At 39.5% G+C, this 14,714-nt stretch overlaps 1 pseudogene across 1 annotated transcript; it reads right to left on the bottom strand.

Moving 5' to 3' along the window:
• Nucleotides 1-4,411: 4,411 nt before the first annotated feature.
• On the bottom strand, nucleotides 4,412-4,855 carry LOC308430311 (succinate dehydrogenase [ubiquinone] cytochrome b small subunit, mitochondrial-like; annotated as a pseudogene). The gene has a single exon. The product of its transcript is annotated as a succinate dehydrogenase [ubiquinone] cytochrome b small subunit, mitochondrial-like (transcript).
• Between the last annotated feature and the right edge of the window lie 9,859 nt (nucleotides 4,856-14,714).

Below are 14,714 nucleotides of genomic sequence, written 5' to 3'. Positions count from 1 at the left end.
TCAGCTGTTTGAAAAAGAAAGAACAAAGCTTTCCCTGGGCCAGAACAACATGTTTTTTTTTTTTTTTTTTTCTGCTTTTGTCCAAGACTGAGCATAGAGCGTTTTTTTTTTTTTTTTTTTTTTTTTTGGTTGATGAAGCTGCTGCTTTTGGAAACATGGTCGGAAGGTTTCAATGAAAAGCCTTGGACTCTTTGGCTGCACTGGAGAAACTCATTGTAATAAGTATGAGAATAGTTTCTAACAGGTGATTGTGAAGTTTAATAAAGAGGGCACAGAAAAGGCTTAAGAATACCAGAGTACAGAATAAAGACCACACCGAGGCTTGTTTGATGGGGGTGCAAAGTCATGTCTGTCTTCTCTTTCAGCTCCCGTGTTCTGATGGGTTTTTTTTGTTTGTTTGTTTGTTTGTTTGTTTGCCTCTAACTTCCTGAAAGAAAGACAATCTTATCCTAAGTGAACTGTGTATCAAGATGCCCATATGGGGTTATGATAGGTGGCAGAGTGAATTTTAATTTACCTTGTACTTAAAAGTATTTATATGATTTTCATGAACAATACCTATAATGACATGAAGTCTTTTCAGGGGGTGCTTTGGTTATTCTAGAAAACTGTGAGTCATGCATATCCAAAGCAACAGTAAGTAATAACACCAGGAAGTAAAATGATGGAAGATGTGTTTGTCTCAAAAGCATAATTGTGGGTCTGACAAGATGTCTCTGTGGGTAAAGCCTGATAACTGAATATGGTCCCTGGAATCCACAGAAAGATACAGCTGACCCCAGAGGTTATCCTCTGACCTCCACACTCACACCAGGCTGTAAATGCCCCCCACCCCACCCATGTGTGAATACACACACAATAATCATAATAAAAAAATAAAAATCCTTGATCGTTGTCTAGATCTACTGTATATAAAAGTAGGGAGATATTTTCTGGGATTAAATGATTCCTAGAGCTATATGAAAAGGAACAGGTTGACACCGGTCAGTCTCTGTGTGAACATGACTTCTGTGAAGAGGTGAATTTTATGCAGGGGTTGATTTTTTTTCAGATTTGCTTTTGTTCTTCAGACTTCATCGCTTTTCTTTGAGCATCCATCTTCCTGCTGATGATATTATCCTGTTAAGGTGAGGCAAACACCTGTGCCCAAATAAAAGATGTTTCTAAACTCTGTTCCGAAACAACTTCAAATGTAGACTAGAAGGCCTGGGTCATCTTCTGCAGGCTTCCTCTGTGAGGAAAAGCAGTGCGAGGCCTTCCCCAGTGCTATGTACTTGGACTTTCCAGTCATCAGAAATGGGCCAAAGCAAAGCCAGCTCAGGACCTCAAGGCAGGATCCTGGAATTAGGAACTGAACCAGAGACTAATTGAGGATTAGGAATGGGAGAAGGCTTCTTGGTAGCCTCTTCTTCTGGCTGTTTGGCCAGCATTCAGCTGCCTTTCTTACACAGCTCAGGCCCACCCACCCAGGCATTATACCACCCACAGTGAGCTACCCCAACCCCATGCCAATTAAAAAATAAATGTGCACTATAGATATGCTCCCAGGCTAGTATGTGTAGGCAATTCTTTAATTGATGGTTCCTCTTCTCAGTTGTGTCAAGTTTACAACCACAGTTTGCCATAAGAATGCCACAAATAATTGAGGGGAAAATGGATTATTCTACCTCTTATTTGTAACTAATTCTGGGGAGAAAAATAAAAATGAATTGCATTTATACCTCATCAAAGGCAGTCCCCAAACCGAGTATACAGCAGCCCGTGGGAGGCATACCACCAGGAATAGGGTATATGTTGGCTTTGGTTACTTTAAAATTAATCACTAAATTAAATAAATGGTGCATGTACAAAATTAGTAAATTACAAATGAGATCAAAATATTTTTAGTGCTTTGGTGACTAGTATATATAACATGAGAGTCTTGCAAACCAAGAAGAAAGAACTAAGAGAATAAGAAAAGCCAGCACGGGCTATGTGCAGGCAATTTACAGAAGAACTGAATATGCTGGGTTGTCCAGAAAAGCCTTCCAGTTTATTGGTAATGAGAGAAATATAAAATGAGACAGCGGGCGTGATAAATTTGCCACACTTGATTGACGATGTGTTTAAAGCTGGATCATATGAAGGTTTGTATGAATATTCACTCCTAGTACGGACTGCTGTTCAAAGTGTACGCGTATTCTAGAACCCAGATGTATCCAAGGAATATATCCCAGAGCAGTCCAGAATAGAGACATTCACACAGAGGTTTATGAAGGCAAAATATAATATAATGGTAAGCACCAATGTGATATTATAGTCAACACATTTCAGTATCAAAATTAGTACAATATCTACCATGTTGGAATAGAATTATCGAAAAGTCATTTGGAAATGAATGGTCTTGATTTTACCAATCTTTTTTTTTTCTTACATAATGTTTTATTTTAAAATTTTGCTTTTTCTAAGTACGCTTTCTCATTAACAATTACCATGGTGGGAAGACAGTTTATTACTTAGTCTTATATTTTTGGACAACTTATTCCTGCACCAGTGAGATATATTTGAAGAGTAAGTCTGCTTGCAATCTATCCTATTTTAACCCATCTACAAAGCAGAACTCCTTAAATTGAACTTCTCTACATCTAGCTTTTCTCAATTTCCTTCCTAAAAATTAAAAAAAAAAAGAAAATATTTTTAAAATCAGTAATTGAGAGCCCCTCCTGATTAAAAGTTCTCTAATCTTTACCAACCCCACATCTGATAGAAGCCTCATATCCAAGGTATACAAAGAACTCAAGAAGTTAGACACCAGAGAATCAAACAACCCTATTAAGAAATGGGGTACAGAGCTAAACAAAATGTTCTCAATTGAGGAATATCGAATGGCTGGGAAGCATCTAAGGAAGTGCTCAACATCATTAGCCATCAGGGAAATGCAAATCAAAACAACCTTGAGATTCCACCTCACACCAGTCAGATTGGCCAAGATCCAAAACTCAGATGACAGCAGATGCTGGTGAGGCTGCAAAGAAAGAGGAACACTTCTCCACTGTTGGTGGGGTTGCAAACTAATACAACCACTCTGGAAATCAGTCTGATGATTCCTCAGAAAATTGCACATAGTACTACCTGAAAACCCAGTTAGTCCACTCTGGGCATATACCCCAGAGATGCTCCAACATACAACAAAGACACATACACCACAATGTTCATAGCAGCCCTATTTATAATAGCCAGAAGCTGGAAAGAACCCAGATGTCCTTCAGTAGATGAATGGATACAAAAATTGTGGTATATTTACACAATGGAGTACTATTCAGCTATCAGAAACAACGACTTAACCAAATTCTTAAGAAAATGGTTGCATCTAGAGAATATCATCCTGAGTGAGATAACCCAGTCACAAAAGAACAGACATAATATGCAGTCACTGATAATTGGATACTAACCTCAGAAAGCTCTGAACACCCCAGAAACAACTCACAGACTATATGAAGTTCAGGAAAAAAATCAAAAAGTTCAAAAATAAAAATGAAAGAATAAAAGAAAATGAATGACCATTATGCTTAATCTTTACACACCAAGAAAACGTTGACTATTTCCTGCTTACATCTTGTTTTACATGTACTTTATGCTCATTGTAACTAGTAAGATTTTAATGCACACTATCAAGCCTTTAAAAAAAAATTAAGTACTGACAAAAATGTATTTGTATACTTTAATGCAAAAATGCTTAAAATCTGTACATTTATCTTTGTTTTTTTAAAATAAAGTTGTTCGATTTATTAAAAAAAGAAATTACATTAAATTATTAAAAACATAATTAAAATAAAAAAGTTCTCTAGAAACAGAGCAATCAACAGCTGGTGTCACCTGAAAAAGAGTGGAAGGTTCCAAATGGAATACTTTGCAATTTTCTGGAAAGTCTGACCCATAAGTGAACAGTCCTCCCTCTTGGCCTGAGAAGAGGAGTCTACTCTTATCCTGATAGCAATTAGCTGGCTCTCCTTATGAAACGGTGGTCAAAGGCAACACAACCTCATGAAATGTTCAGTTACATCGTGACTCATGTCAGCTGGTGACCATACTCGGTGGAATACGGAACTGAGACTCACGATTGGTTGAACCTAACTCCTCAAACCTTTTCCTAAACAACAACAACACAACAAAACTTTCAGAAAACAACCATGATATAGAAGATATTCTGATAATCTCCAGACCTGCTAATGTGTCAATATTTCTCCAGGACCAGCCTGCCCAAGGATGGCGTGGCACCCAGCACATTCACCCGTCACCAAGCTACCATTCTGGTTCCAAGGCTGATAAGTCTGCCAATGGACTTACTATTCATTCTCTCCTCATTGTGGGGTGAGCAGCACTGATAAAGCAGAGGCAAGGAGCTATGTAATCAAAGTGCTAATCCAAGAGGTCAGGGCTTCCACACCATGGCAACTGCTCTGCAGATGCCTACATTGTGGTAATTGAAGTAGCAAAGCCCAGCAAAGATCAAAGCTGAAACTGCCAAGAGCCATCTACAGTGCATCCCCATGAACATAGTCAGTAACTACTTCTTTAAGGCCCCAGTAATTGGGCAGGGTGAGGGCTGAAGCCAGAAAGTAGTCCACCACAGAGCAGGGAGTCAAGTACCCAGCCGGAAGCAGGCCCAAGAGCAAAACACTGAAAACCCTCTCACTGTGGAGAGACTCAGCCTTGGAACCAGAATGGTGACTTGGTGGCAGGTGAATGTGCTGGGTACCCCACCATCCTGGGGTAGGCTGATCCTGGAGAAATGTTGACACATTAGCAGGTCTGGAGTACCAGCTTGAGCTCCTTGGCCACCGCAGAGAATGCCCAGCTTTAAAAGAACTGCCATGTCACCTTTTTTTTCCAATTTTACCAATCTTTAAGGAGAACACAATTAAACAACACATGTTGCTTTATTTTCAGAATCAGAAAAGTGACACAATTGTCCATAGTTCACTCTTTGTCAGTATAGAACTTGAAGTCATTACCAGAGAAGCAAATGAATAATCCAACTATCTCTATTTATTAATGATATCCTATATTTAAAAGACCCTAAAGATGACCAGAAAACTTGGAGAACCAAGACATTTAGCAAAGCAGACGATACAAAACTAGCCGTTTTCATGGACACCAATAACATGCTAGAAAGTTAGACAGAACCCTCAAACTTTATAACCCCCCAAACAATCTACGTCTGAATAAACCTAACCATAGAGTTATGCAAACTATAAAACACCGACAATATAAACTGAAGAAAGCATTAGACGGATAGACTCCCCATATTCATAGATCAGAAATTAGTTTGTGGTCATATTACTAAAAATAATATCTATTGATCTAGTGCAGCCCCCGTCAAAATTTCAATGACATTCTACACTGAACTAAAAAAAAATTCACGTGAAAACACAAATGACTCCAAATAGCCAAAGCAGTCATTAGCCTCGGAGTAATGATGAAGGCTTCACCATACGTGACTCCATATTACATACAAAGCCAAAGTAATAGGCCCACTGTGACATAAAAGCAGACATGCAGGTATATAGAATGGGAGCAGAAATAAATCCATACTGCTTCGGCCATATGATTTATTAGAAATTGGATGCCGAAAGCATATTGAGAAAAAGGTCCCCAAACAAAGGATGTGCAGAAAACTTGACAACCACATGTAGAAGAACAAAACAAGGTTCAAATGAAACCTCAGCCCAGGTTGGTTTTGGACAGTAGTTTATCACAGCGACACAGACCTAACCCAAATGAAACCAAGATAGGTGGCATCTTTACTGCATGCTGACTTCCCAATTCTGAGTTTCCTGTTCCACTTCATTAATTTTACATGTGTCTCTGGCAGAGCAACTGTATTTCATGGGTATCATCCTCCTGTTTTTCAACTGACTTAGATATTTTTGAATTTTTACATTTCTGTATAAACTTTGAAAACGTTCCCTTTTGGTAGGGAGGGTTGCAGGGGTGAAGAGTGGAGGGTGGATATGGAGGCATGGGGAGGTGGGTGAGATTGGTGTTCCAGATGTGAAATTCAAAAAGAATCAATAAAAGTTAGAAGAAAGTAACTTTATAATGTAAAAAGTTGATCCTGAGGCTCATAGATTGGCATCTAGCCCAATTGTCATCAGAGAGGATTGAACTAGTGACTGGTAGAAACACATGTAGAGACCCACAGCCAATCAGTAAGTAGAGCTGGGGGAATCCTGCAGAAGATGGGGAGGAAGGGTTTTAGGAGCCAAAGGGGTCAAGGATGCATAAGAAAAACCACAGAATCAATTCACTTGGGTCCACAGGGGCTCACAGAGACTGACCGCCAACCAGGGAGCCTGCATGGGCTTGACGTAGGCCCTCGCGCATATGTTACAGCTTTGTAGTTTGATCTTCATGTGGGACTCCTAACTGGGAGCCTTAATATGAGAGGAGGTGCCTAGTCTTACTGCAACTTGATATGGTGTGGCTGGAACATCTGAGGGAATTCCACCATTCTCTGTGGAGGAGGAGGAGTAGATTGGGTTGGGGAGAAGAGAGTGGGAGAGGAGCTTGAAGGGGAGGAGGGAGAGGAAACTGTGGTTGGGATGTATAATAAATAAACATTTTGAAACGGTCATTTAGCTTGGATTTTCATTGAGATTTTATAGTTTGCATATACTTTTCCTTACAAACATTAAATATCAAGTCTTCATATTCAGGTATGTTTAAGCACTCCATACACCTGACTTTCTATTTTCTTTATTCGAGTTTTATAGTTTTCTTCATAATATTTGTGTATATTTTTGTGAAATCATGGGTATTTTAGAGTTTTTATTGCTCTGCTGCATGGTATCTTATTTTCAGTAGAGTTTTTAAAAATAGTTATTGTGTGTGAGGAACACCACTGGTTTCTCGAGCCTATTGCAGTATTTTGCTATATTCATTATCTTAGATATTCTCGTCTACTGTGTGTGAGCAGATTTGTATTTTTTGGATGGATGATCATGCTATTAGCAGATAATAGTTTTCTTTCTCACTTGTTATTCCTAGCAACAGAATTTCCTTTTGTTTTATAACATATGAATAGTATCCATAGGTGTATGCGTATCTCAAAATAGAGCATTTTTAAATTTTAACCTAGCAGGCTACACAAAGTAATGTTCCCAAGTGTATCCTGTGAAATCTTAAGTAAGTGCTACCCCAGAAAGGCCAAACGGTCTGAAATATATTTTGAATCCACAGTTGGAACATTGTATGATCAATGTGCATCTTGCCAAGAGTCCCTGGAGGCTTTGGATCCTCACCATTGACAGCTCAAGGCACTCTGCTGTGTGATGCTTCCCCAACCCCTCTCCGCTCAGTTCTTCCAAGAAGGCAATATTAAGAGGAGGAAAAAACAAAACAACTTTCAATAATTAGAGAGTTATATATAATTAGAGAATATATATTTAATATATATATGTATATATATATTATGTGCAGTCTATCTTCTTGGAGTTACTGAGTTATTTTAAAATTATATTAAAATTGGTTTGTAAATCAAGGTTAATCTCATTGGCCTTTGTATCCCTCTCTCCCCTTCCCAACACTTCCCTGTTGGGTTCTATCACAGCTCTTTGGTCCTATACCATCAGAGTAGTTGTAGATCCTAGAGAACACCAGAACTAATGAAGGGCGACACTGGAAAGTCGTAACTTTCCACAGCCTGAAACTCTTCTATCCGTGCAAAGAGGAGCCCAGGGCTCGCAGGTCCATGAGGTAGATTGGATCAAAGACTGGGCCTCTCAGATGGTTTCTCTGGTAAGGGTTGAGTCACAATCACTGTGGGCCCTGGATGGTCAGTGAGCTGGAGTGATCTGTTGTCCCACTGTGCAGGAAGAAGGCAGGGCCCAACTACTACATCCTACTTCCTGTCAGTGTGTCTCTGTGTGGTATACATCACTGTTTTTACCAGAAATGAGGATGAGAGGAACACAATTAGGGGTATTGTGTCATCAGGCCCCTGTGGAGTACGGTTACGCACTGGTACATTTGGACAGAACAGCAGCAAAGCTGTCACCAATTTAGTTAGAAAAAGTAGCACCACCTACTAGTGCTACATATGGAATTTTTTTTTGTTTTTGTTTTTGTTTTTAGCTTTAACTAACCTTCCTGAAGGTGAACATCCCCGGGGAAATGACAAAGTGGCATTTCTTTGAGTTTCTGAATTGTTTCAGTTCTGATAAAATTTGAATTTGGCAAGTTTTGGGAGGATGAAGCAAGAATGGAAAATGTTCTGTGCCTTGACAGACCGGAAGTGATGGTGTTATTACATCTATGCAGTGACTTCCTGAATTTCACAGAGTTAATGTAGAAACCAGAAAGTTGGTTTGTATAATTAATTGTTCAATGTCATAAAATATCTGTGAATGTTACATTTACTTAGTAGGGTCGGTACTGCTAAAAAAGTTGCAGTGTGCAGAGATTCTTTTAGCGCTCACCGTTTCTCCACCCCAGAATCCCACACAGACCACAGCTGGCTACTGCTCCGAAAAGTGGGATGCCATGGGATTTTCTTTAACGGTTCTTACTAGTTCACCCACTCCATCAAAAATGAGGATCTGATCCTCAGAGTCCACATAAGAATTCTGGGTGTGTTAGTACATGGTTGACATTTCATCCCTGTGCAGACTCTACTGACCAGGAGAGCTTAACGGATAAGCTTCAGGCCAAAGACAGACCTGTCCTAAAGTAGCCTAAGTCCTTTAGGCTAATACCGGAGGTTCTACAAGCCTCCACACAGGTGTGTAACATAGGCCTGCACATGCACGTACCTCGCATGAACATGAGCACACAAATAAACATTAAAAAGTAAAAGAGCTGAAAACCAAAGAGCTTCCCAGAAAGGAAAAGGTGTCAGCCTTACTTTTAAGGGTCTGGGAGGAAAATCCAAGCGACCGTCCCTAGATAGAGCCTCAACTTAGTAAAATAAGCTATTCACAGGTCGCAGAGTTAGGATGTAAACATTCGGGAGGCAGGTAGATGTACCACAGGGATAAGACTCAGAATTGAATGCCTGTGTTACCAGGCATCCAATTGGAAGTCAGTGGACATCTCACTGCTGCATAGTTTGTAAGCCTGGAGCCCCAAGCTGGGCTTTTAGCACAGGACTGTGACTAAGGTGGGGGTTGGAGGCAGGTCTTACTCTAGTTAACCTGCAATCCCCAGAGATTCAGGAAAGACTCTCTGAGAATTAAACCTATGGAAGGCTCCTCCTGGAGAGCCAGGCACTGAGGACAGAGGAAGGGGCTTTTTGTGGAAGAGGAAGAAGGAAAAGAGAAACAGACACAGGGGCTGGAGTGATGGATGGGTCAGGGATTAAGGACACTGGCTGCTCTTCCAGAGAATTCAGGTTCGCTTTCCAGCTCCCACCTTAGTAAATATTGCTGTGTGCAGAGAGTAATGTGGCCAGCACCCTGAGCATCCAGGGGTATCATTTAAAGGGGCTGTGAATGCTGTCAAACAGATGGCTTCTTCCTACAGGATTGGGGAGCACAGTGCCCTCTTCATCCATAGAGTACCATATCAAACCGTCTTAGGGCCCTAGTAAAAAACCCTTCATGGATTGACAGGTACTTCTCTGCAGTGAACTGCTGGCAAAGTCTGGTGAGATTCCTTTGACCTGTCCAGGCCACACAACACAAACTTGGGAGCTTACCTTCACCCCACCTGTATTAGGCGATTTTTAAAGGACAAAGAAAATGAGCCAGGGTTCTTGGTTCCTTTCCATGAATACTTTTTTGGCTTCTGATCCAAATTTATGAGCTCTTTTGGGCAATCTTCAAGGTTAGTTTGTAGAAGGGTGGGCATGGCTGAGGAGCTGGGTTCCATTTTAATGGCAGTCAGGAAAAAGCAGGTTTCTAAGGCAACCCAGTGTCTTCACTATTAGAAACCAGGTAAGTACCAGTTTTCAGGTAGCAACTGAATGCCAGCACCAGGAGTCTGAGCATGGCAGTTATGAGTCAGAGGCTTCTGTGCACTGTATAGCAAGATCTGTCTCAAACAGCAACATAAAGTTCTGCCTTGTGCACTCCCTTAGGGCAGCCATTCAGTCTGTATTAAGGCCCTTCAGTACTCGTTGGTTCTCCCCGTGTGCTCTCTTCAACCCCCCATCTCTGTGCATGTGTGTATGCATGTGTGCAGGTGCACATGCACATTTGTGTATGCCTGTGGAGACCAGAGATCAATATCTAATGTCTTCTTCAACTGTTCCCACTCCTTACATTTTAGGAAGAATCTCTCACTGAACCTGGAGCTCTGCAACTTGTTGAACTTGCTCTGTAGCAAAGCTAAGAGGTCCTCCTGTTTCTGCCTCCCAGAGCTGAGATCACAGGTGCGTAATGCCACCCCCATCTTTTTTATTCTTATTACATTCAAGTTCTTTTGCCCGCGTGACAAACACTTTACCAACTGAACAGTCTCCCCAGCTCCAATTCTCCCTGCTTTTGATGTAATGCTAGAAATGATTAATTATATTAATCATGCTAGAAATTATGACCGATGAAATGTTAAGGTTATACATTCAGTTCAGCATAATAATAAATCTGTCATGTAATAATACATTTAATATTTCAATGAGTATTTTCCAAAGTATCAAAAGAGTCACATTACTTTACATTGTGTTCGGTTACTTTTGTGTTTGGTACTTCTCCTTGGACTATGGCTCGCAGTAAAACACCCAAACGAATCCACACCTGAGGTAGTTTATAAGGCATACTATCAAACCTTTAAAAAAAATTCAAGTACTGACAAAAATATATTCATATAGTTTTACGAAAAAAATGCTTTTAAAGATCTGTACATTTATTTCTGTTTTTAAAAATGAAGTTGTTTAAATAAAAAAGTATGGTGTCCAAATTGTTATCAAATAGTTTCCAAGACCCAGACTTCTCAGTGGAATGCAGCCTGCAATCTAAGGAGGGAACTGCATGGTCCTGGGGACTTTCAGGCCAGGATCACATGACTGCTAGAATTTTCAAGGCATTTAATGTGAATCATGGCAGCTGGTGCAAGAGAGTGGCTATGTTTGATGGGGACAGCCCACATGGGCCTTCGCAGACGTGAGCTTTGTGTCTGCAGCTTGACACACTTTCTGATCAGTTCTGACAGGAGGAAGAGCAACTGACCTTTGCCTAATTTCTTGTCATACTAAGCCTGAAGAAAACGATGACATGCTTAATAACTCTGTTCATTTACTTTGGAAGCACACATGCTTGTAATTAGCTCTCAATTATTCAACATGCAGCTTCTCTTCCCTTTTCCTTCCTCCTATCTGATTTTTGATAGCTTTCTGACACGTAGCCAAAATCAAACACATCTGTCTGTGTTAATCACCTTTTCTGATGTTGTGGAAAAGACCCAAGAAAAATAGCTGAGATGGAGGCATTACTTGCTCTGACTCATGGATTTACAGGTTTGTTTCCAGTCTTCAGCTATGCTGAGTCGGAGCTCATGATGAAACAAAACATCACGGTGCTGGGAGCATATAGCTGAGGCTACCAACCTCAAGGATGATGGAAAACACTTCAACCGTAAGCACAGGAGATCTTTCCATCTTCTGAGTTCTTAATTTCTTTCTTCAGAGATTTGAAGTTCTTGTCATACAGATCTTTCTTGCTTGGTAAGAGTTATACCAAGATGTTTTATATTTTTTATGGCTATTGTGAAGGGTGTTGTTTCACTAATTTCTTTTTCAGACTGTTTATTATGTATATAAAGGAAGACTACTGATTTGTTTGAGTTAATTTTATACCCCACCACTTTGATGAAGTTATTTATTTGTTATAGACGTTCTTTGGTGGAATTTTAGAGATCACTTATGTGTACTATCATATCATCTGCAAATAGTGATACTTTGACTTTGTCCTTTCCAATTTGTATCCCCTTGATGTCTTTTTGTTGTCTGATTGCTCTAAAAGTACTATATTGAATAGAGAGGGATAGAGTGGGCAACCTTGTTTTGTCCCTAATTTTACTGGATTGCTTCTATTTTCTCTTCATTTGATGTGATGTTGGCTTTTAGTTTGCTTTATATTGCTTTTATTATGTTTAGGTATGTGCCACAAATTCTTGATCTCTCCAACGCTTTTAACATGAAGGGGTGTCATAATTTTGTTGAAGGCTTTTTTAGCATCTAATGAGATAATCTTTTCTCTTGTGTTTATTTATATTTTGTATTATATTGATGGATTTTTGTATATTGAACCATCCCTGTATTCTTGGGATGAAGCCTACTTGATCTTAGTGAATGATGGTTTTGATGTGTTCCTGGATCATGTTGCAAGAATTTTTTGAGCATTTTTTTGCACTGATATTCATAAATAAAATTGACTTGAAGTTCTCTTTCTTTGGTCTTTGTATCAGAGTAACTGTGGCTTAATAGAATGAGTTATGTAGTGTTCCTTCTCTTTCTATTTGGTAGAATAGTTTGAGGAGTATTGGTATTAGCTCTTCTTTGAAGTTCTGGTAGAAGGTGCTTACATTTCTTTCACAGCATTTATGACATATAATCATATATGTTGATTACTTTTGTCACTACATTTCCTATGCCATATTTTAGCTCTATGATATAATTATTATTTTAGTCTTAGAAATATTTACTGCTATCTTAGAATCTGGACATAGTACCTTTGACTTCCACCCAAGTCACAACATACTGCTGGCTGATCATTACACAGTTCATTAAAGTCTGTTTTCTTTGTCTCTTATCTTCCCATATGCTCACCTAAGATGACCTTATTTTGATCCTATTTTAAAGAATTCATTTGTTTTTATTTATGTGTATATATGTGGTGGTTTGAATAAGAACTACTCCTGTAGGCTCATATACTATGGGATGGAACTATTTGAAAGGATTAAAAAGATTAGGAGGTGTGGCCTTGGAGGAAGCAAGTCACTGGGTGTGGGCTTTGTGGTTTCAAAAGCCCTGACCAGGCCCAGGCTCTCTCTCACTTTCTTTGCTGTCTGTGGATCAGGATGTAGAACTCTCATCAACTTCTCCAACACCATGTCTGTCTGTGTGCAGTCATGCTTTCTACCATGATGATAATGGACTAAACCTCTGAAACTATAACTAAGTTCCAGTTAAATGTTTTGTTTTTGTAAAAGAGTTGTCTTTTTACAGCAATAGAATGACAACTAAGACAATATACATAAATGTAATTGTCAGAATATACGATATACTTTATACAGCCTAGGGAGACCAAGAAGGTCATCAGCTCTCTAGAATGGGAGTTACATGTGGTTATGAGCCACTGTGTAGGTGCTGGAACTGAACATCAGTTTTCTTCAAGAACAAATGCTCTTAACTACTGAGCCATCTCTCTAACACCATGATCCAGTTTTGAATTATGATTTGGCTATTATGACTCAAATGGAAGACCACTTCATCCAGGAAGCCTTCCCTAGCTTTTCAGGACAGAGTCATGAATCCTCTTGTATTTTCAGAGTGCCTAATACTTAATTCTTAGAAGTTGCCATCCATATGATTCATTCTGAGTCCCAGGCAGAATAGCACAAGTGACTCATTCCACTTTGTTGAAGTCCAGTAGGGGAAGCAAATGGATACTTTAGGAGCATGGGGTGCTGGTTCTAGGTATTAAGACAGAAGACATCAAAGGCACTTTCTAATCCTGTGTGAATTTGCATTGTTCCTTAAAATATGTTCAGTAACTTAATTCCTGAACACTGGTCCAAAGTGTGGTATCAATCTTTAAATACTGTTGAGAATCTTCACTTGCACAAGTGAAGGGTTCCACCCCTCATTCTTAAACATAGAAGTCTATTCTGGGTAACATTTACTGTCTTTTAATAGCATGCTTTTACTTTATTCTCTGAGGCCCCCAGGATTCCAATGACAGAAAAAAAAATGTTGATTTGTTTTTTAACCAATGACTTTTAAAATTATTATTAAGCTGAAAGTCTTTGAGACTTTCAGGATCAGTGCATCTCCTCTATATGTCCCCAAAAGAAGGAATGCTAGACGATGTCAGTAATGTGAGAACCTCAGACAAGAATCTACTGGCCATGTGGCCAGTAATTACAAGGCCAAGTGCCCTTGAGCTTGCTGGAACTCAGATTATTGACAAAGAGGAAACAAGTTCTTAGAGTCAAGGTGAAAAGGTATCTAACTCATACTGAATGCTTTGGGTTGACAGGCCACCATGGGAATAGAAAATACTGCTGTAATTCTACCCCATATGCAGAACTTTCTCTGAGAATTGTTTCTAAATTACATATAAAAAGTGGAGGGAGAAAGAAACTCACTGTCAAGGAAGTTTGTGTTTAAGTGCATCTTATCAGGCACAGTGTAAATCCTGGGGCAGTTCAAAGTGCCATTTAATGAGCATCAGTTTCTCTAGAGAGAGGAATATTTTTCATCAAGCTCACTACTCCTTCATGGCTTGAAGTGGATTTGGTTTTATGAGCAGTTATGACTTTTTCATAAGGTAAGCTTTGCTTTCACCCAGGATAGCATAATTCACAAATGAAGGCATAATTACCTTTTCCAGGAACAAACCCCTTTCCTGGCTGCAAGTCTATTTGAAACCAGATAAGTCCTTGTGCATAGCTTATGCAATTGATTATTTTCTCCATCCATGAGAAACACCAACAATTCCTTACTTGGGAGGTAAAAGAGAAGAAAGACATAGAAGAAATGACTAGAGGGCCCAGTGACTTCTAGTAGAACTCTCTGA

The sequence above is a fragment of the Micromys minutus genome (assembly GCF_963924665.1).
Source record: "Micromys minutus genome assembly, chromosome: 15".
Lineage (NCBI taxonomy): Eukaryota > Metazoa > Chordata > Mammalia > Rodentia > Muridae > Micromys > Micromys minutus.
Note: the sequence above shows the minus strand (reverse complement) of the source record. Positions and strands in the feature narration are given on the sequence as shown.